The sequence below is a fragment of the Triturus cristatus genome, chromosome 6 (genome assembly GCF_964204655.1).
Source record: "Triturus cristatus chromosome 6, aTriCri1.1, whole genome shotgun sequence".
Classification (NCBI taxonomy): Eukaryota; Metazoa; Chordata; class Amphibia; order Caudata; family Salamandridae; genus Triturus; species Triturus cristatus.
The window spans coordinates 1,085,475,600-1,085,492,432 of NC_140589.1; the positions used below are offsets into that span (position 1 = coordinate 1,085,475,600).

General features: G+C 51.1%; 1 protein-coding gene across 2 annotated transcripts in view; it reads right to left on the reverse strand.

The window, feature by feature from the left end:
* Positions 1 to 16,833, reverse strand: part of OSGEP (O-sialoglycoprotein endopeptidase) — an 871,251-nt gene that overhangs the window by 233,397 nt on the left and 621,021 nt on the right. The window lies entirely within an intron of this gene.

Below are 16,833 nucleotides of genomic sequence, written 5' to 3' on the forward strand. Positions count from 1 at the left end.
TTGCATTGGTATAAGTGTAAGAGGTAACAGATGATGTTTTGAATGGATGCGTCCAGCGGGTTAATGTCATTGTAATTGCAGTAAATGACAAACCTCTTCCATTTAGCCGCATAGCAAGCTCTGTTAGTGGGTCTTCTGGCCTCCTTGATGATGTCCATACATTCAGGTGGCAGGTTTAGGTAGCCAAACTCTAAGACTTCAGGAGCCAGATTGTCAGGTTCAGCTGTTGCGGATCTGGGTGCAGAATTTCGCCATGGTTCTGCGTTAAAAGTGCGGGTTTGATCCGCAGTCTTTGATGCAGCACCACGGAAAGTTCTAGAAAGGTGGTGTACCATGGTTGGCGTGCCCATGTGGGAGCAACTAGGATGAGTGTTAGTGAGTGTTGTCGCAGTTTGCGTGCCACTAGCGGTATCAATGGCGCTGGGGGCAAAGCGTGCACAAATCTGCCTGACCAGTTCATCCATATCGCATTGCCCTGTGACTGCGGATGTGGGAACCTGGCGGCAAAGCTTTGGCATTGTGCGTTTCCGTTTGTGGCGAATAGGTCTATCTCTGGATGACCCCACTGTTGGAAGTACGGTTGGAGTACTGACGGATGTAGCTCCCACTCGTGCATCTGGTGGCTGTGTCTGCTGAGCAGATCCGCCATCTGGTTGTCCTTGCCGGGGAGGTGTTCCGCCATGAGGAATATGTTCCTCTGAGTGGCCCACTTCCACATGCTCTGAGCCAGATGAGACAACTGTGGAGAGTGCGTTCCTCCCTGCTTCTGTATGTAGTACATGGCAGTCATGTTGTCCGTCCGGATCAACACGACTTTGTTGCACAAGTGTACTTTGAATGCCTTCATGGCTAGGAAGATTGCCATCAGTTCCAGAACGTTGATGTGCATCTTCTTTTGCTGAGTCGTCCATAGTCCCTGCACTGTGTAATGGAGTACATGAGCTCCCCAACCCTGGAGCGAGGCGTCCGCTGTCAGTATTATTTTTGGAACGCGCTCTTGGAACGGTCGGCCCTTGCAAAGGTTTTGTGGATTCCACCAATGCAGAGAGTTGTATGCCCGACCGCTCACCAACACTAGGTCTTTTAATTGTCCGTGAGCCTGATTCCATTGACGTGCCAAGCACTCCTGAAGCGGGCGCATATGTAGTCTCGCGTGCGGGACTATGAAAATGCAGGAGGCCATCATGCCTATCAACTGCATGAACACTCGCGCAGGAAGGGAGTGTTGAGGTTTGAACTTTGAGATCAGCAGTTGCATGCTGTTGAGCCTCACTAAATTTGGCTGAGCTGTGGCTGCCAGAGTGTTTATGGTCGCGCCCAGGTACTGTCGTACGTGTGCGGGTTGGAGATGTGATTTTGGGTAATTTAGTGAGAATCCCAGACTGTGAAGAAGGTGAATGGTGAGGGACATGTGGCTGGCACATTGCTGGGCTGACTTTGCCTGAACAAGCCAGTCGTCCAGGTAAGGGAAGACGTGAATGTGTTGTCTCCGTAGATGTGCAGCCACTGTTGCTAAGCACTTGGTAAAGACCCTGGGTGCTGTTGTTACTCCGAAGGGGAGAACTTTGAACTGATAGTGATGCCCCTGAATAGTGAACCTGAGATATTTCCTGTGTGATGGGTGTATGGGTATGTGGAAATACGCATCTTTCAAGTCCAGTGTGGCTAGGAAGTCTCCCTGACTGAGAAGCGGTAGAACCTGCTGTAGGGTGAGCATATGGAAATGCTCTGAGAGAATGTAGTGGTTGAGGGGTCTCAGGTCTAGTATAGGTCTGAGCGAACCGTCCTTTTTTGGAATTAAGAAGTACAGAGAGTACACCCCTGTCGGTTGACGGGCACGACCTCTATTGCACCTGTTTGCAGCATACTTAGCACTTCCTGCTGCAATAATGCCAAGTGCTCTACGGACATAGGACGGTGCTTTGGCGGTATGTTGGGTGGAGTGGACGTTAATTCGAGACAGTAACCGTGCTGGATAATGTCCCTGACCCACCTGTCTGTGGTGATGGTTTTCCAGACTGACAGGAACTGTTGGAGTCTCCCCCCGACAGGTGTTATGTGGTCGGGGGGCAGGGGGAGGGCGTCACTGTTTGTTTTTGGGGGAGGACCTGGTGTTGCCGTACCCACGTCCTCTGCCTTTGGTGCTGGATCCACGATATCCACCTCTGGTGGTTTTATCATAGTTACTTTGTGTGCCCCCTTTATTGTACTGCTGCTGTGACCCCTGACCTCTAGCTGCTCCTCTATTCCCGGAGCGACGAAAGGAGCCACTACGAAACTGCTGCGTCTGCAGAGCCCCCATTGACTTTGCAGTGTCAGTCTTGATTTTTTCGAGGGTAGTGTCAACTTCAGGGCCAAATAAATAGTCTGTGTTGACCGGTTGATTTAAGATATTGTTTTGAATCTCAGGCTTGAAGCCTGAGATTCTCAACCATGCGTGCCTCCTCAACATGACGCTTGTGTTGATTGCCCTCGCCGCAGTGTCGGCTGCATCCAGTGCGCATTTGATGGATGCATTGGTAAGGAGTTGTCCCTCTCTGATAAGGAGCTCCGCTGCCTCTTTATATTCATCTGGCAAATGTTGTAGCAGTGATTCTAGTGTGTCGTAGTGGGACCTATCATAACGGGCCAGGAGTGCCTGTGTGTTGGCAATGCGCCAGATGTTTGCCGCTTGCGCTGCAATCCGTTTGCCTGATGTCTCCAGCACTTTGGACTCCTTGTCTGGGGGAGGAGCATCACCCGTTGTTTGTGAGTGGGCTCTTTTGCGAGCATTAGCAACAACCATGGAGTCTAAAGGTAACTGACCCCTAATGTACATAGGGTCTCCCGGTGCAGGCTTGTATTTCTTTTCGATTCTGGGGTTCAGCACCCGTGCCCTGGTTGTGTCTTTAAAAATGTCTTTTGCAGGTTTTAGAACGCCTTTTAACATTGGCAGAGTTTTGACAGTTTTTTCAGTGTCAGAATGGAGTTCCACTCCATGATTGGCAGCAGCCCGTTCTATGAGGGCATTAAAGGCAGCAGTGTCCTCTGTGGGAGATGTTTTTATATTATAAAGCTGCGTGTCAGGAGTATCGGGTGCGGTACCCTGGTCGGTGGGGTCATCCCATGCCTGATCTGGGTCTTGCAGGTGATCATCAGGATCGATATCCCCAGGGTAGGTGGTATCATCCCCTACATAGTCCTCTCCTGCGTCTGCCTCTGAATGCGTAGGAGAAAAGGACGGTGGATCCTGATGGAAGGGTTGAAAGTGTTCATGAAGCACTGGTTCTGATCCTGCCGGCAATTTGTGTTTGAGAGGAATTTTGTAGGAGTCCAATCCCCTCTCTGGCGTGATTTTCCGCTTGCAGAGCATCAACCTACCAGTGTCGGCGTCGATAAATTGTGCCTGTGAAGGCTCGATATCCGTTTGTCCAGTGGATGGGGACTGAGTTTGGCGGACACGTGTCCGAATCTCGAACAGTTTCGGCGCCGTGGGTGGCGGCAACCCAAACGTGATGTTCGCCGGCGCCGAGTGTGATTTTGCGGCCTTGTGCGTGTCGGGACCCGACGTAGAGTGAAGGGTTGCCCGGTCTCTGATGCGTTGCAACGATGCTGAGACCTGTTGCACGGTGAACCCAGATGGCGCCTTGGAACCGATCGGCACCTTGGAGGTAGGCGTCGAAGCGGCATCCGACTTCTTTGCAGTGTTTGGGTCGTCGATCCGAAGGGAGGTATCGACGCTCGTTGGAGTCGATGACTTGGCAGGCGCCGCCGTCTTCGACGTCGACGGGTTGACCACTTTGACTTTGGTGGTTTGGGCCGTAATCTTCGGTGCCACAGGCCGAGGTGCCGCGTGGGGACCGAGGGCCTTCTTCTTCGACTCGGCGCCCGAATCCGCTGCGGTGAGCTCGGCACCGAAATCTCTTTTGGCGCGGTCGGAGCCGATGACCTTTGCCGGCGTCGAAGGAGTGGAGGGCTTCGAGCCGATCGCAACCATTTTCACTTTCGGTTTCGATGGAACCGGTGCGATGGACGGTTTCGCTGAAGGGAAACCAGTCGTCTTCGATAATAATGGCTCCAGTGAAATGTTCGAGGCCGGGCCTGGAGGCGGGGCCGAAGAACCGTGAGATCGATCTTGGGTAAGGCCCGTAGGCGATCCCTCGACTTGAGCCTTATGACGACTTATTTTTTCGGCCTCCGGATCGACGGGTTGGCCTAGCTCTTCGCTGGAGCTATCTTCCTCGGCCCCAAGGGCCTCATCGTAGTCTCCTACCTCTTCGACGACTTCTTCTCCCTGAAAGATCACCTCATCGTCGTCTTCCGATCGTGAGTTGTGTTCGGAAGCGGGGCTGGAGTCTACGTCTTCTACGCTCTCGGCGTCTTCGTCCTCAGTGCTAAAGATGTTGGCCGGGGCAGGCGCCGATTGCTGCGCCTCCAATCTCGCTGCCCGTCGATTCCGGAGAGTCTTCTTCGAGCGGAACCGGGTGCAGGCCATACATTTCGACTCATCGTGATCCGGTGAGAGACATTTGTTGCATACCGGGTGGACGTCGATGTGTGGGTATTTCGCGTGGCATAAAGGACATCTCTTGAAGGGAGTCCTCGATTCCATCGTCGATCGAAGTTCGATGTTCGGACCAAGCGGATCCGAAAAGCTTGAAGAAGGTGCTAAAGCACTAAAGAAAGTGGTCGATACCGAACGGGAACAGTACCGACGAGAACTAAAGGCCTTTTGGCCTTAAACTAAATTTTCCTAACTTGAGCTAAGATAAGCACATCCGAACCCAATGGCGGAAAAAAACAATCTAAGGATGGAGAGAATGCCCATGCGCACTGTAGTCCAGGGGAGGAGCCACCTATCTCGTGATACTTCGAAGACTCTTCCAGGACAACAATGTGCAATCATCCGGACCCAACACTAGGTGGCGATCTATGCACAGATATGAATTCAGCAGCCCACATGCCTCGAACGTGAGGATAATTGTTGGTTTGTGCTGATGGCTCACGGAGCTCTCGCAGCACGCAGCAATCTTGAGCCTCGGCAAGCTACGCCCCCTCGTTATTTCCTCAAATTAGTCCTCAATGCGAGACATTGCAGTGGATTCCAGAATGTCAACTATAAGCAGGTTATTTCTCCTCGGTCTGGCCTCTAAATCTTCGCTAATGTTTTTAGTACTTCCAGCACTTTTTCCATACCTAGCAGTTTTTCAAGCATTGTCCCGCCATCGTCCTCTAGTGCAGATGTGCGCAGTTCAACCTGTACAATGCGCTCGTCATGGCTGGAAACTTTGTCTTTCAGTCTGTCTAACCTATTGGCCATAGTGTCATTTTTTGGTCAATTGTCGTCAGGGACTGCTTAAGCTCACAAAACATTTCACGGGTGGTAGTTCCATTACCACTTAATTCCAGCTGTTCTTCCATCAGTGGGTTGGTGGTCCTGGGGAGCCGGTGCTAATCAAAGGGCAGTTTGGTTTGGCGAGCGTCTGGCTTCCCCATGTCCTCTCAAGGAAGCTTATTGGCACTGCCGTGCAGTAGGCGAGTGTCTCAAAAGTTCTTGCCGCTGCTGCCGAATTCAGGGGTGAACCTCCTTGTTGGGTCCACCGCAGTTCCAAGTGGGGGGCCTTGACCTCACAGTCTCTCCTCAGGCCAGGTCTCACTGTGTGCCTCCGGGCCTACTGTGTGGCCAAGCAGCTGCACGGCAAGTCTTTGCACCGTCGCTTTCCCGGGGCCTTATACTTGTCACCAGGGGGCCCCCACTGATGGATCCTCAGTGGAGTGGGGGGGGGGGCCCAGTCCCAAGGATAGACGTCTTGTTGGGTCCTACAGTTATTTGGACCACTGCCCACTGTTAAAGGTAATGTTCGGTCCACAGGCCCAGGCGTCCTGTGCTCTGGGCGGGAGAGGAAATATCCCTCCTAACGGCGGAGCGCAGAGCCGCTCTGCTGCCACTGGGGCGCAGTGGCACACACTTTCAAGCGCTCCCCGTGCCGCTCCTCTTACCTCATCTGTTGGGGGGACCTCCGGAAGCCACCAGGTGGACTCCCCCCGTCTCCTGGACCAGGCCGTACTCTGTGCGTGGGCCTTCGCCGACCGCTCCGTCAATAAGCTGTCCGGGGGTCACAATGCACCACCCGTCCAGGCAGTGCTCCCAGCACCCTTTGTGCAGCTGGACGGTAGATCTCCGGCCCGATCCGGGCCACGCTGCGGTCTGCTCAACTGCCGGAGGGCGGCAGGTCTCAACACTATCCCCCGCGCACCATTTCCAGTTTTCTTCTCCTGGTGCACTGCACAGCAGGATTCCCTGCTACGATCGGTCTCACCACTCCGTTCCGCTCTCCATGGAAACAGTCCAATCCGAACTGACAGACCAGGTCCTCCCTGGACCAGAAACAAGCATCCTGGGACGGGTTCAGGTTATCACCCCCATCAGCCAGGCTAGCTTGAATCTGGTGGCATAGTGAGCATGGGACCCATGTCTGGGCATACTCTTCCCACTTAAGGCGACAAATGCAAAAGGGCAGATGATGGACAGAATGCTGAAAATCAGTCTTGACCCTGGTGATGCAGGGGGATACCCCGAAACCAGTCCCAGGATGCTTGTTTCTGGTTGACGGAGAACCTCAGCAGGCAGTTTCGGCTGGACTGTTCCCATGGACAGCAGGGTCAAGACTGATATGCATATGTCTGGGTCCAAACTGGGGAGGCATGGTGAGCAAAAGAACAATGGATTTAACCCAGATCTCTTGACTGGAAGTGAGTGTTTGAAACGTTTAAACACTCAGTCCATCATCATGTGTTTCCTATGATCACCCTAAGTGGCCAAGGGTATGCCTATACATGGGTTTCTTTCTCACTATAACACTGGATTCACGCTAGCCTGGCTGATGAGGAGTGATACCCTGAAATCGGTCCAAGGATGCTCGTTTCTGGTCCAGGGAGAACCTGGCCTGGCAGTAACAGAGTGTGCTCTGTTTTCCAACCCAGAAAACTGTTTATATACACCACGTTGGATCCTTACGTTATTGGAACAGGCTCCACAATACAATAACCAGGAACGTCTCACTTTTTGCTATAAAAACTGATAGATCGATGGCTCCAAATCAATGGGTTTGGTTTTTACTGCAGTTTCATTAAGCTTATTGTTTCCTTTTTTAATAGAAATATACCAGGCATCACATTAAAGAATCGTTTCACACAAACGCAAAGGTGGAAATGCCAAATTGCGAATGCACATCTAGATCATATAATAACCGGAAAGTTGAAATGTATCCATTTAGTATAATGTGGTGCTTTCCATGCAGCAAGTCTCATTCAACCAAAAGAGACAAACCACTCCACAGGCAGATGCCTCCGTGGAGTATACAAATGTCGCTGGACAGCTGGGATATACACGGGCTCTCCTTCCTGCTGGGCGTATCAGGGACCTTGTACTAGTGGTCCACCGCTAACTATACGGTAGTTCGTACGATCCTTCTATTTCTGTACGCAGGACTCTTACCATTGTCTATCTTCGTCAATCTCAAGAAAGGTCTAGTGGAATCTCAGACTGTACTCCATATCCACGTGCTTGCACATACTGCACTAACTGTATTTTGCAGGCATTCGGTGTGGGAACAGAGGTTGGTGACTTGGACAAATTTGATTTGTAGGCTGATACAACGTTTGATAGAGAAGCAACGGATGACGGGTCATTTACACTTCATCTACATATGGGCACTCAGAACTCTTATCTGGTTTCCAGGACTCCATACTCTGGGGTGTCGACTTTCTCTGCCTATCTTAATTAGCCTTGAAAAAGTCCTTCGAACGAAACACGCATCGGCTGCCATTGCTTGCTTTTGTACATGAATCATTGAGAAGAATAAAGAGAAAGAAATACCTAAATGGACTTCTTTTGATTACTGCATGGGTTAATGCCCATTTTACAGTTTGACCTTATAATTTAGTGTGCCTCGGCAATTGTGCAATTCATCACATTAAAGAATAGCAAATATCCAAAAGTTCTAAGAGGACCTGAGATAATGCAAATGCATGTGTGAATCATCAAATGAAGCATCTGTTGCTTCGTACCTAGTTTCATGTGACTATCAAGGACCCCCTGATTCAAGTGGAATAAGATTCCTAGGACAGGGTAATATACAATGCAAAATAAACTCCTAGGCAATCAGATTGCCTAGGGGTTTATTTTGCTTCGTACCTAGTTCACATGCATTTATTATCAACTCTCAATATATGGCCTCAAAATGTTTTTCTATTATCCTTTCACTGAGTATCAAACTATTTACTACCATAAGCACGTAAATGAACCCCACATTTAAACTAATTTACAACTTCTGCCTTAGGCAGCTAAACACCAATTATAGATTTTCATTTTTTCAGCTTACGGTATCAGTGTGATGCCTGACACTGATATTTTGTCCCAGGCCTTGCAATGTGCTTTAACCCATGGTAAGAAAGACAAAGTCAAATGCTCGTAAAGATGTTGTAGGAGAGTGGAATCTGACTAATGGTTGCCCCCAACTTTTTGCCTGGTATTTAAGTGGTTTTTGACTAGTCTGGCTGGGATCCTGCTATCCAGGACCCCAGCCTATCTGCTTTCTCCCTAAAACTGTTGTGAGTACTCTAGGTACAAACATAATTGGATGCTGGGCATGCCCTTCCAGTCCCTTGTAGATGGTACCCTAGGTACCCAGGGCATGGGTCCCCCAGTAGGCCTACCAGGGCTGCAGCACTTATTGTGCCACCCTGGGACAGCCACCCAAACTGACACCACCAGGCCACTACTGTAGCCTGGGTAAGGTGGTGCTAGCACCCCTTACCGGGATGTAGGTACCCTATGTCCCATACCATTACAACACATATACTCTCATAGGTCACCCCTATGGCAGGCCCTGGTAATCCTACAGGGCTGGGTGCTGAGGTATGTGTGAGGGGGGACCCCTACATGAGTAGGACCTCTCTGCAACCTTCGTAACACCGTTACTGGGTTGTTTGTAGTGTAGCCATACCATATACTCTACCGCATTATAAGTTATTGCGTCATCGCTGTAACTTGGGACTGGCTACACAGAACCATATCGTGTTTGGTGTCAAACATGAAGGAATCATACCCCCAGTCCAGCCATGGGCATGGGGGCACGATTCCCCCTTGCTAGGAGGGTGATATGGGAAAAGCGGTATATTTTAGACACCAATTTAAAAGTGCACGTGTACCACAAAATGGCTACTGTTCGCCACCTACACGACTCTGGCTGGCTGTTGCTGGGGAAAATCCCAGCCTCGCCAGCTGGACAATAGGGCTCCTGTGGCAGGGAGGTGCCAGCACCTCCCCAGACAGGATGATGTGGATTGGAACAGGGTGGGTGCACCAAAAGTCCATTCAGAGTTGCACGTAGGCAGCTGCAGAGCCCCAATTCTGCATACACCGCCTGGAACCGGTTCAGGGGCATCCTGCCCCTCGCCCAGGCGGGAAACACACAAAGGGGAGTGGGTGTAGCCACCCTTTCCCGCCTCTACTCTGATTGGTAGGCTCTATTTTGGACCATCCCCTAATCTTGGGGATATATGGGAATAACTTTGCCCTAGAGCCTTAGATTCGTACAGGACTTCACAGAACTGACCTTCGACGAGCTGCTGCCCAGCTGACTGAAGAAATCTCCCTTGGGATAAAGGAGTTATCCCCCTGCTTGGCAGGCACCTAAAAGACTACAAGATACCCGGTTGGAACTTCGTTGCTCTCACGACCTTCGACGCCTTCCAGCAACCTCGAGGTGGGTCTCCAGTGCATCCCAGCGTCCTGTGAGCGTGCCCAGCAAGTCTGAGCACCCTGGACCACGTGGGTGCCGAGATCCCCGCATACCCCGAGACACCGGCCACCTCTTGTCCAGCACACGACCCCGACCAGTGGGGAAGTTGTGCTTTGGCCCATTTTTGAGCCAACCTTCACGCAGCATTTGTGCCGACCCTCAGCTCCCTGGCCCGCTCCGGTGGCCCGTGGGAGCCCTTTTACGCACTCCATTTTGCTGCCTTCCGCGGTCCCTTGTCTCTCGACTTGTGGGCCCTGACGGAGGACAATCTTCCTTTCTAAGAGTTCCCCTGGTTGCTCCAGGCCTGCTCTACGCTCCCTGCAAAGGAGAGCACCCTCAGACCACGTGGGTCTGCACCAGCAGCTGCTTCGTTCATCTTGCGTGGGTTGCGGTTGCCAATGCTTAGTGGATCCAATCGGGACACTAACACCGCAGCGACCCTCAGCCGACGTGGGACAGTCGCCCTCCAGAAGCTGGCCTTCCTTGAAGCCTCCCGGAGCCCGTGACTGCAGAGCCCAGCTGTACCTTCCACACCTGAAGCACCCGACATCCACGAGCTCCTTCCTGTGAGCTCCCTGGTCACTGTGCTGTGACCCAGACTCTGTCCCCTCTGCTTTCAGGTTCATCTTTGTCTTTTCTTCAACTTTAATCTTCACGACTTCAGCGACACTTCCAGCTAGCAGCAGTTTGGACTCCTTTTCCATAGAAAATCAGCCCGCGACCCGACACCAGAATCGACCTATGCACCCGGCTTCCCTGGGGCAGGTAACAGTGGTACTTCGGTACTTCCGTGGTGGTGGGCTCTCCAAAGCCTTAAGTCCCAAGCCTTAACTTTGTACTGTTGTTAGAAGTGTCCTTAAACCTTAATTATTCAACCGCGACATTCTCCATAGGCTAACATTGCGATCCCGACAGCAGCTTCTCGCACTGCACACGCCTCCCGTGGGTCCCCTTCCTCTTAACTGTGGGTGGATTCTTAAGGGGCCAGCGATCCTGAATGCCCTAGGCATTGCCTGTAGAATTGTCGTGGTTCTTATACCACTATTTTAGTATATGGTTTGGTCCCCCCCTGGGGCCCATTGATTTCTGTGCTATTTATTGTGTTTAGAAATGCTTGTTTGAATTGTAACTTTGCCACTAGCCACATAAAGTGTCTGTGGGATTCTGTCTAGAATAAATACATATATTTTATATATATACCTGTGTGGGCTACTCTTTCATTTGGTTATTCAAGAGGTTATTATGGTAAAACAATAAGCTTAACACTCCTTCAAGACTTAGCCTGAAGGCTGCTCTCCACAGCTACCACTAGGATAGCTTTCTTAAAGGTTGTCTTAAACCTATCATCAATAGGAGTCGAATTGGACTGGTGCAAGGTGTCCCTATAACTAGGAACAGCATATGCCAGGCCAACTTCTCACATTGGTGTGCAGCGGTGGGATTCAAGCTTGCCATTGTTTTACCAGATAACACATTGAATTTCTAAAGTGAAAGCCACAAGGTACCAAAGGTACATATAAATTCAAGCTAGAATACAATAAGTTCTACTGAACTTGGAGTTGTGTGTAGAGGGTCTAGCACACCTTGACTACAACTCAAGAGAGGGTTCAGTAGGCCACACTTAGTGTAGGTAGATACATCACTACACTAAACATGTCTTCAAGTGGCACTAAGGCTATGGAAGGACCCCAGAGGGTCCCAGTAGATAAGTATGATAATTTCACCTTTGCTGAGCTCAGGGAAATGTGCACCCTTAGGAAACTGAAGACAGAAAGAGGTGCCAACACAAAACGTCTCAAAGAGATCCTGCTCATAGCAGACTTTATGGAGTCCATAGGATCCAGAGGGACGGACAGAGTGGGTGGGCATCCCTCAGAAGAGGACACTTCCAGAGTGGAATCTGAAGAGGAACAGGAAGAGGATGAAAATCCTGACCTGGAAGACACAAACCACTCACAGCATGGAAGTGATGGCCCAAGAGGCACTCCTTCCACCCTTAAAAGGAGAGTGGTGGACCCCAGAAGGAACAGATCCCCCTCAGTGGGATCCATCCATTCTAGGGGATCCAAAGGGTCCTCTGCCTCTTCTCAGAGAAGAGAATCCTCTCATGAGAGGAAATGCAGACTGATCAAATTTGAGCAGGCTAAGCTTCAGCTTAAAAGAGAACAGTTAGCATTAGACAGGGAAACCCTGGAGCTTCAGAAAGCTTCAAAGAAATGGGGTCTAGAGATCCCTGGTGGCAGTGATGAAACCCCTAGAGTTAGAGAGAGAGTCCCTGACAATAGGAACCTCCACAAGATTGTGCCCCCCTATCAGAATGGGGATGATATTCACAAATGGATATCTGCTCTTGAAAGGGCCTGTAGAGTACAGAGGGTCCCTGTAGAGCAGTGGGCAGCAATCCTGTGGCTCTCCTTTTCAGATAAAGGGAGAGACAAGCTCCTCTCTGTCAGAGAAGAGGATGCTGATGATTATTATATCTTGAAAGCTGCTTTAATAGATGGGTTTGGCTTAACCACTGATCAATACAGACTTAAGTTCAGAGACACCCAGAAAGCACAAAATCAGGATTGGGTAGACTTTGTGGATTGTGCAACCAAGGCACTGGAAGGTTGGTTAAATGGCAGTAAAGTTAATGATTATCAAGGATTGTATAATCTCATTATGAGGGAGCAGATTCTTAATAATTGTCAGAACCAACTTTTACACCAGCACCTGGTGGACTCTGATCTGACCTCTCCCCAAGAATTGGGAAAGAAGGCAGACAAATGGGTCAGAACCAGGATCAGGCCTAAGAACCAAGTTGGTGACCAGAAGAAGGATTCCACTAAGCCCAAAGAGAAAGGTGGGGATGATAAACAAGAAAAGTCATCTGAAGGGCCCCAACAAACCAGTGCTGGGGGTGGGTCCCAAAATCCTTCCTCTAATGTCAAGAAACCCTATTGCCATGTCTGTAAGAAACCTGGCCACTGGAAAACAGACTCCAGCTGTCCTAAAAATGGCAACAAAGAAAATGTTCCTCCAAAACCTGCTCCAACACCTCCTGTTACTACTAGTAGTAATCCCCCAGGTGGTGGGAGTGCACCCAAAAACTTAGTTGGGTTCTCTTTGGGGACACCAGTGGACTCTGGCCTAGCCAGGTCCCCTGCATTAGCAACTATGGTCTGTGATGGTGGCATGGGGTTTGCCAACTTTACCATGAGCCCCAGTATTCTGGGCAGGTACAGACAAGAACCAATAATCAATGGTCAGAAGGCTGTGGCCTATAAGGACACAGGGGCCAGTGTCACCATGGTGACCAAGAGGCTAGTGCCCCTAGATCAGCTTTTACCTGGGTTTAGCTATCAGGTGACCAACATTGATGGAGTCAGGAAAGATCATCCCATGGCAGTGATAAATCTCAGCTGGGGAGGAGTCACTGGCCCCAAGAGAGTGGCAGTGTCCCCAAACTTGCCTGTGGATTGTTTACTGGGGAATGATCTGGAAATCTCAGCCTGGGCTGAGGTTGACCACAAGGCCCATTTGAAAATGGTAGGAATTCCTGAGAGAGTGGATGAGACCCTGAGGGCCTCACCTCCACCCCAGGAGAAAATAGAAAGAGTGAAGCCTGAAACTATGGATCACTCTACACAAACAGAGAGCATAGGGGAGGAGGAGCAGTCTTCCCCCCACCAGACTACAGGTAAGGGGCAAGTTTCTCAGGGAACTGACCCTGCCCCTTGTGAAGTAACTGCCCCAGAAGTGGACAGGCTTGGCCTGCCCACCTCTCTGATGGCAGGGGATCCTTCCAAGGTGGTACCCAGTCTGGAGCAGGTATCCTGCCCCTCTCTACCCTGCCTCAGTCAGCCCAGGGCTGCAGAGGTCAGGGAGGTCAGTGGACCCTTATTGGGCCCCTGCCCAGAGGAACCCCCTCATCAAAAGATCAGGGACACCCAGCAGAGTAGTTTCAGCCAGGTGAATATTCCTCTACAAACTGAGGGATCCCCCTTACCCCTAGGTATAGGCACCCCTCAAATGGATGTTGTTGAGCACAGGGAAACCTGGGGCCTAGCTGCCCCAAACCTTCCAGTGCCCTCCACTATTCCAGCCAAAGGGATCCAGCCCCCAGCTGTAGGCAGCCAGAGGTTGACCCTTAGGGCCAGATATGACACCGTCCTGGGCAGAAAGGCTTCCATAGTGGCCAGTGATCTGAGGAGGTTGAGACCAACGCAAGTAGGGTCTCACTTCCAGACTCAGACACCCCACCAGCCCACCTCTGACCCAAAAACCAATACAGGTAATTTCCCTAGAATTTGGAGAAACTCTAGAACCCCTTGGGGTAGGATTTCCCAAGTGGACCATGACACAGGGAGCAACCATGTTAGTACAGGTTCTTCCTTATATGGCCACTCAGGAAATAAAGGCTTATCTGGACAAGGTTAGCCTTATCTCCTTTCGTTTGGGGGGGGGTTATGTAGGAGAGTGGAATCTGACTAATGGTTGCCCCCAACTTTTTGCCTGGTATTTAAGTGGTTTTTGACTAGTCTGGCTGGGATCCTGCTATCCAGGACCCCAGCCTATCTGCTTTCTCCCTAAAACTGTTGTGAGTACTCTAGGTACAAACATAATTGGATGCTGGGCATGCCCTTCCAGTCCCTTGTAGATGGTACCCTAGGTACCCAGGGCATGGGTCCCCCAGTAGGCCTACCAGGGCTGCAGCACTTATTGTGCCACCCTGGGACAGCCACCCAAACTGACACCACCAGGCCACTACTGTAGCCTGGGTAAGGTGGTGCTAGCACCCCTTACCGGGATGTAGGTACCCTATGTCCCATACCATTACAACACATATACTCTCATAGGTCACCCCTATGGCAGGCCCTGGTAATCCTACAGGGCTGGGTGCTGAGGTATGTGTGAGGGGGGACCCCTACATGAGTAGGACCTCTCTGCAACCTTCGTAACACCGTTACTGGGTTGTTTGTAGTGTAGCCATACCATATACTCTACCGCATTATAAGTTATTGCGTCATCGCTGTAACTTGGGACTGGCTACACAGAACCATATCGTGTTTGGTGTCAAACATGAAGGAATCATACCCCCAGTCCAGCCATGGGCATGGGGGCACGATTCCCCCTTGCTAGGAGGGTGATATGGGAAAAGCGGTATATTTTAGACACCAATTTAAAAGTGCACGTGTACCACAAAATGGCTACTGTTCGCCACCTACACGACTCTGGCTGGCTGTTGCTGGGGAAAATCCCAGCCTCGCCAGCTGGACAATAGGGCTCCTGTGGCAGGGAGGTGCCAGCACCTCCCCAGACAGGATGATGTGGATTGGAACAGGGTGGGTGCACCAAAAGTCCATTCAGAGTTGCACGTAGGCAGCTGCAGAGCCCCAATTCTGCATACACCGCCTGGAACCGGTTCAGGGGCATCCTGCCCCTCGCCCAGGCGGGAAACACACAAAGGGGAGTGGGTGTAGCCACCCTTTCCCGCCTCTACTCTGATTGGTAGGCTCTATTTTGGACCATCCCCTAATCTTGGGGATATATGGGAATAACTTTGCCCTAGAGCCTTAGATTCGTACAGGACTTCACAGAACTGACCTTCGACGAGCTGCTGCCCAGCTGACTGAAGAAATCTCCCTTGGGATAAAGGAGTTATCCCCCTGCTTGGCAGGCACCTAAAAGACTACAAGATACCCGGTTGGAACTTCGTTGCTCTCACGACCTTCGACGCCTTCCAGCAACCTCGAGGTGGGTCTCCAGTGCATCCCAGCGTCCTGTGAGCGTGCCCAGCAAGTCTGAGCACCCTGGACCACGTGGGTGCCGAGATCCCCGCATACCCCGAGACACCGGCCACCTCTTGTCCAGCACACGACCCCGACCAGTGGGGAAGTTGTGCTTTGGCCCATTTTTGAGCCAACCTTCACGCAGCATTTGTGCCGACCCTCAGCTCCCTGGCCCGCTCCGGTGGCCCGTGGGAGCCCTTTTACGCACTCCATTTTGCTGCCTTCCGCGGTCCCTTGTCTCTCGACTTGTGGGCCCTGACGGAGGACAATCTTCCTTTCTAAGAGTTCCCCTGGTTGCTCCAGGCCTGCTCTACGCTCCCTGCAAAGGAGAGCACCCTCAGACCACGTGGGTCTGCACCAGCAGCTGCTTCGTTCATCTTGCGTGGGTTGCGGTTGCCAATGCTTAGTGGATCCAATCGGGACACTAACACCGCAGCGACCCTCAGCCGACGTGGGACAGTCGCCCTCCAGAAGCTGGCCTTCCTTGAAGCCTCCCGGAGCCCGTGACTGCAGAGCCCAGCTGTACCTTCCACACCTGAAGCACCCGACATCCACGAGCTCCTTCCTGTGAGCTCCCTGGTCACTGTGCTGTGACCCAGACTCTGTCCCCTCTGCTTTCAGGTTCATCTTTGTCTTTTCTTCAACTTTAATCTTCACGACTTCAGCGACACTTCCAGCTAGCAGCAGTTTGGACTCCTTTTCCATAGAAAATCAGCCCGCGACCCGACACCAGAATCGACCTATGCACCCGGCTTCCCTGGGGCAGGTAACAGTGGTACTTCGGTACTTCCGTGGTGGTGGGCTCTCCAAAGCCTTAAGTCCCAAGCCTTAACTTTGTACTGTTGTTAGAAGTGTCCTTAAACCTTAATTATTCAACCGCGACATTCTCCATAGGCTAACATTGCGATCCCGACAGCAGCTTCTCGCACTGCACACGCCTCCCGTGGGTCCCCTTCCTCTTAACTGTGGGTGGATTCTTAAGGGGCCAGCGATCCTGAATGCCCTAGGCATTGCCTGTAGAATTGTCGTGGTTCTTATACCACTATTTTAGTATATGGTTTGGTCCCCCCCTGGGGCCCATTGATTTCTGTGCTATTTATTGTGTTTAGAAATGCTTGTTTGAATTGTAACTTTGCCACTAGCCACATAAAGTGTCTGTGGGATTCTGTCTAGAATAAATACATATATTTTATATATATACCTGTGTGGGCTACTCTTTCATTTGGTTATTCAAGAGGTTATTATGGTAAAACAATAAGCTTAACACTCCTTCA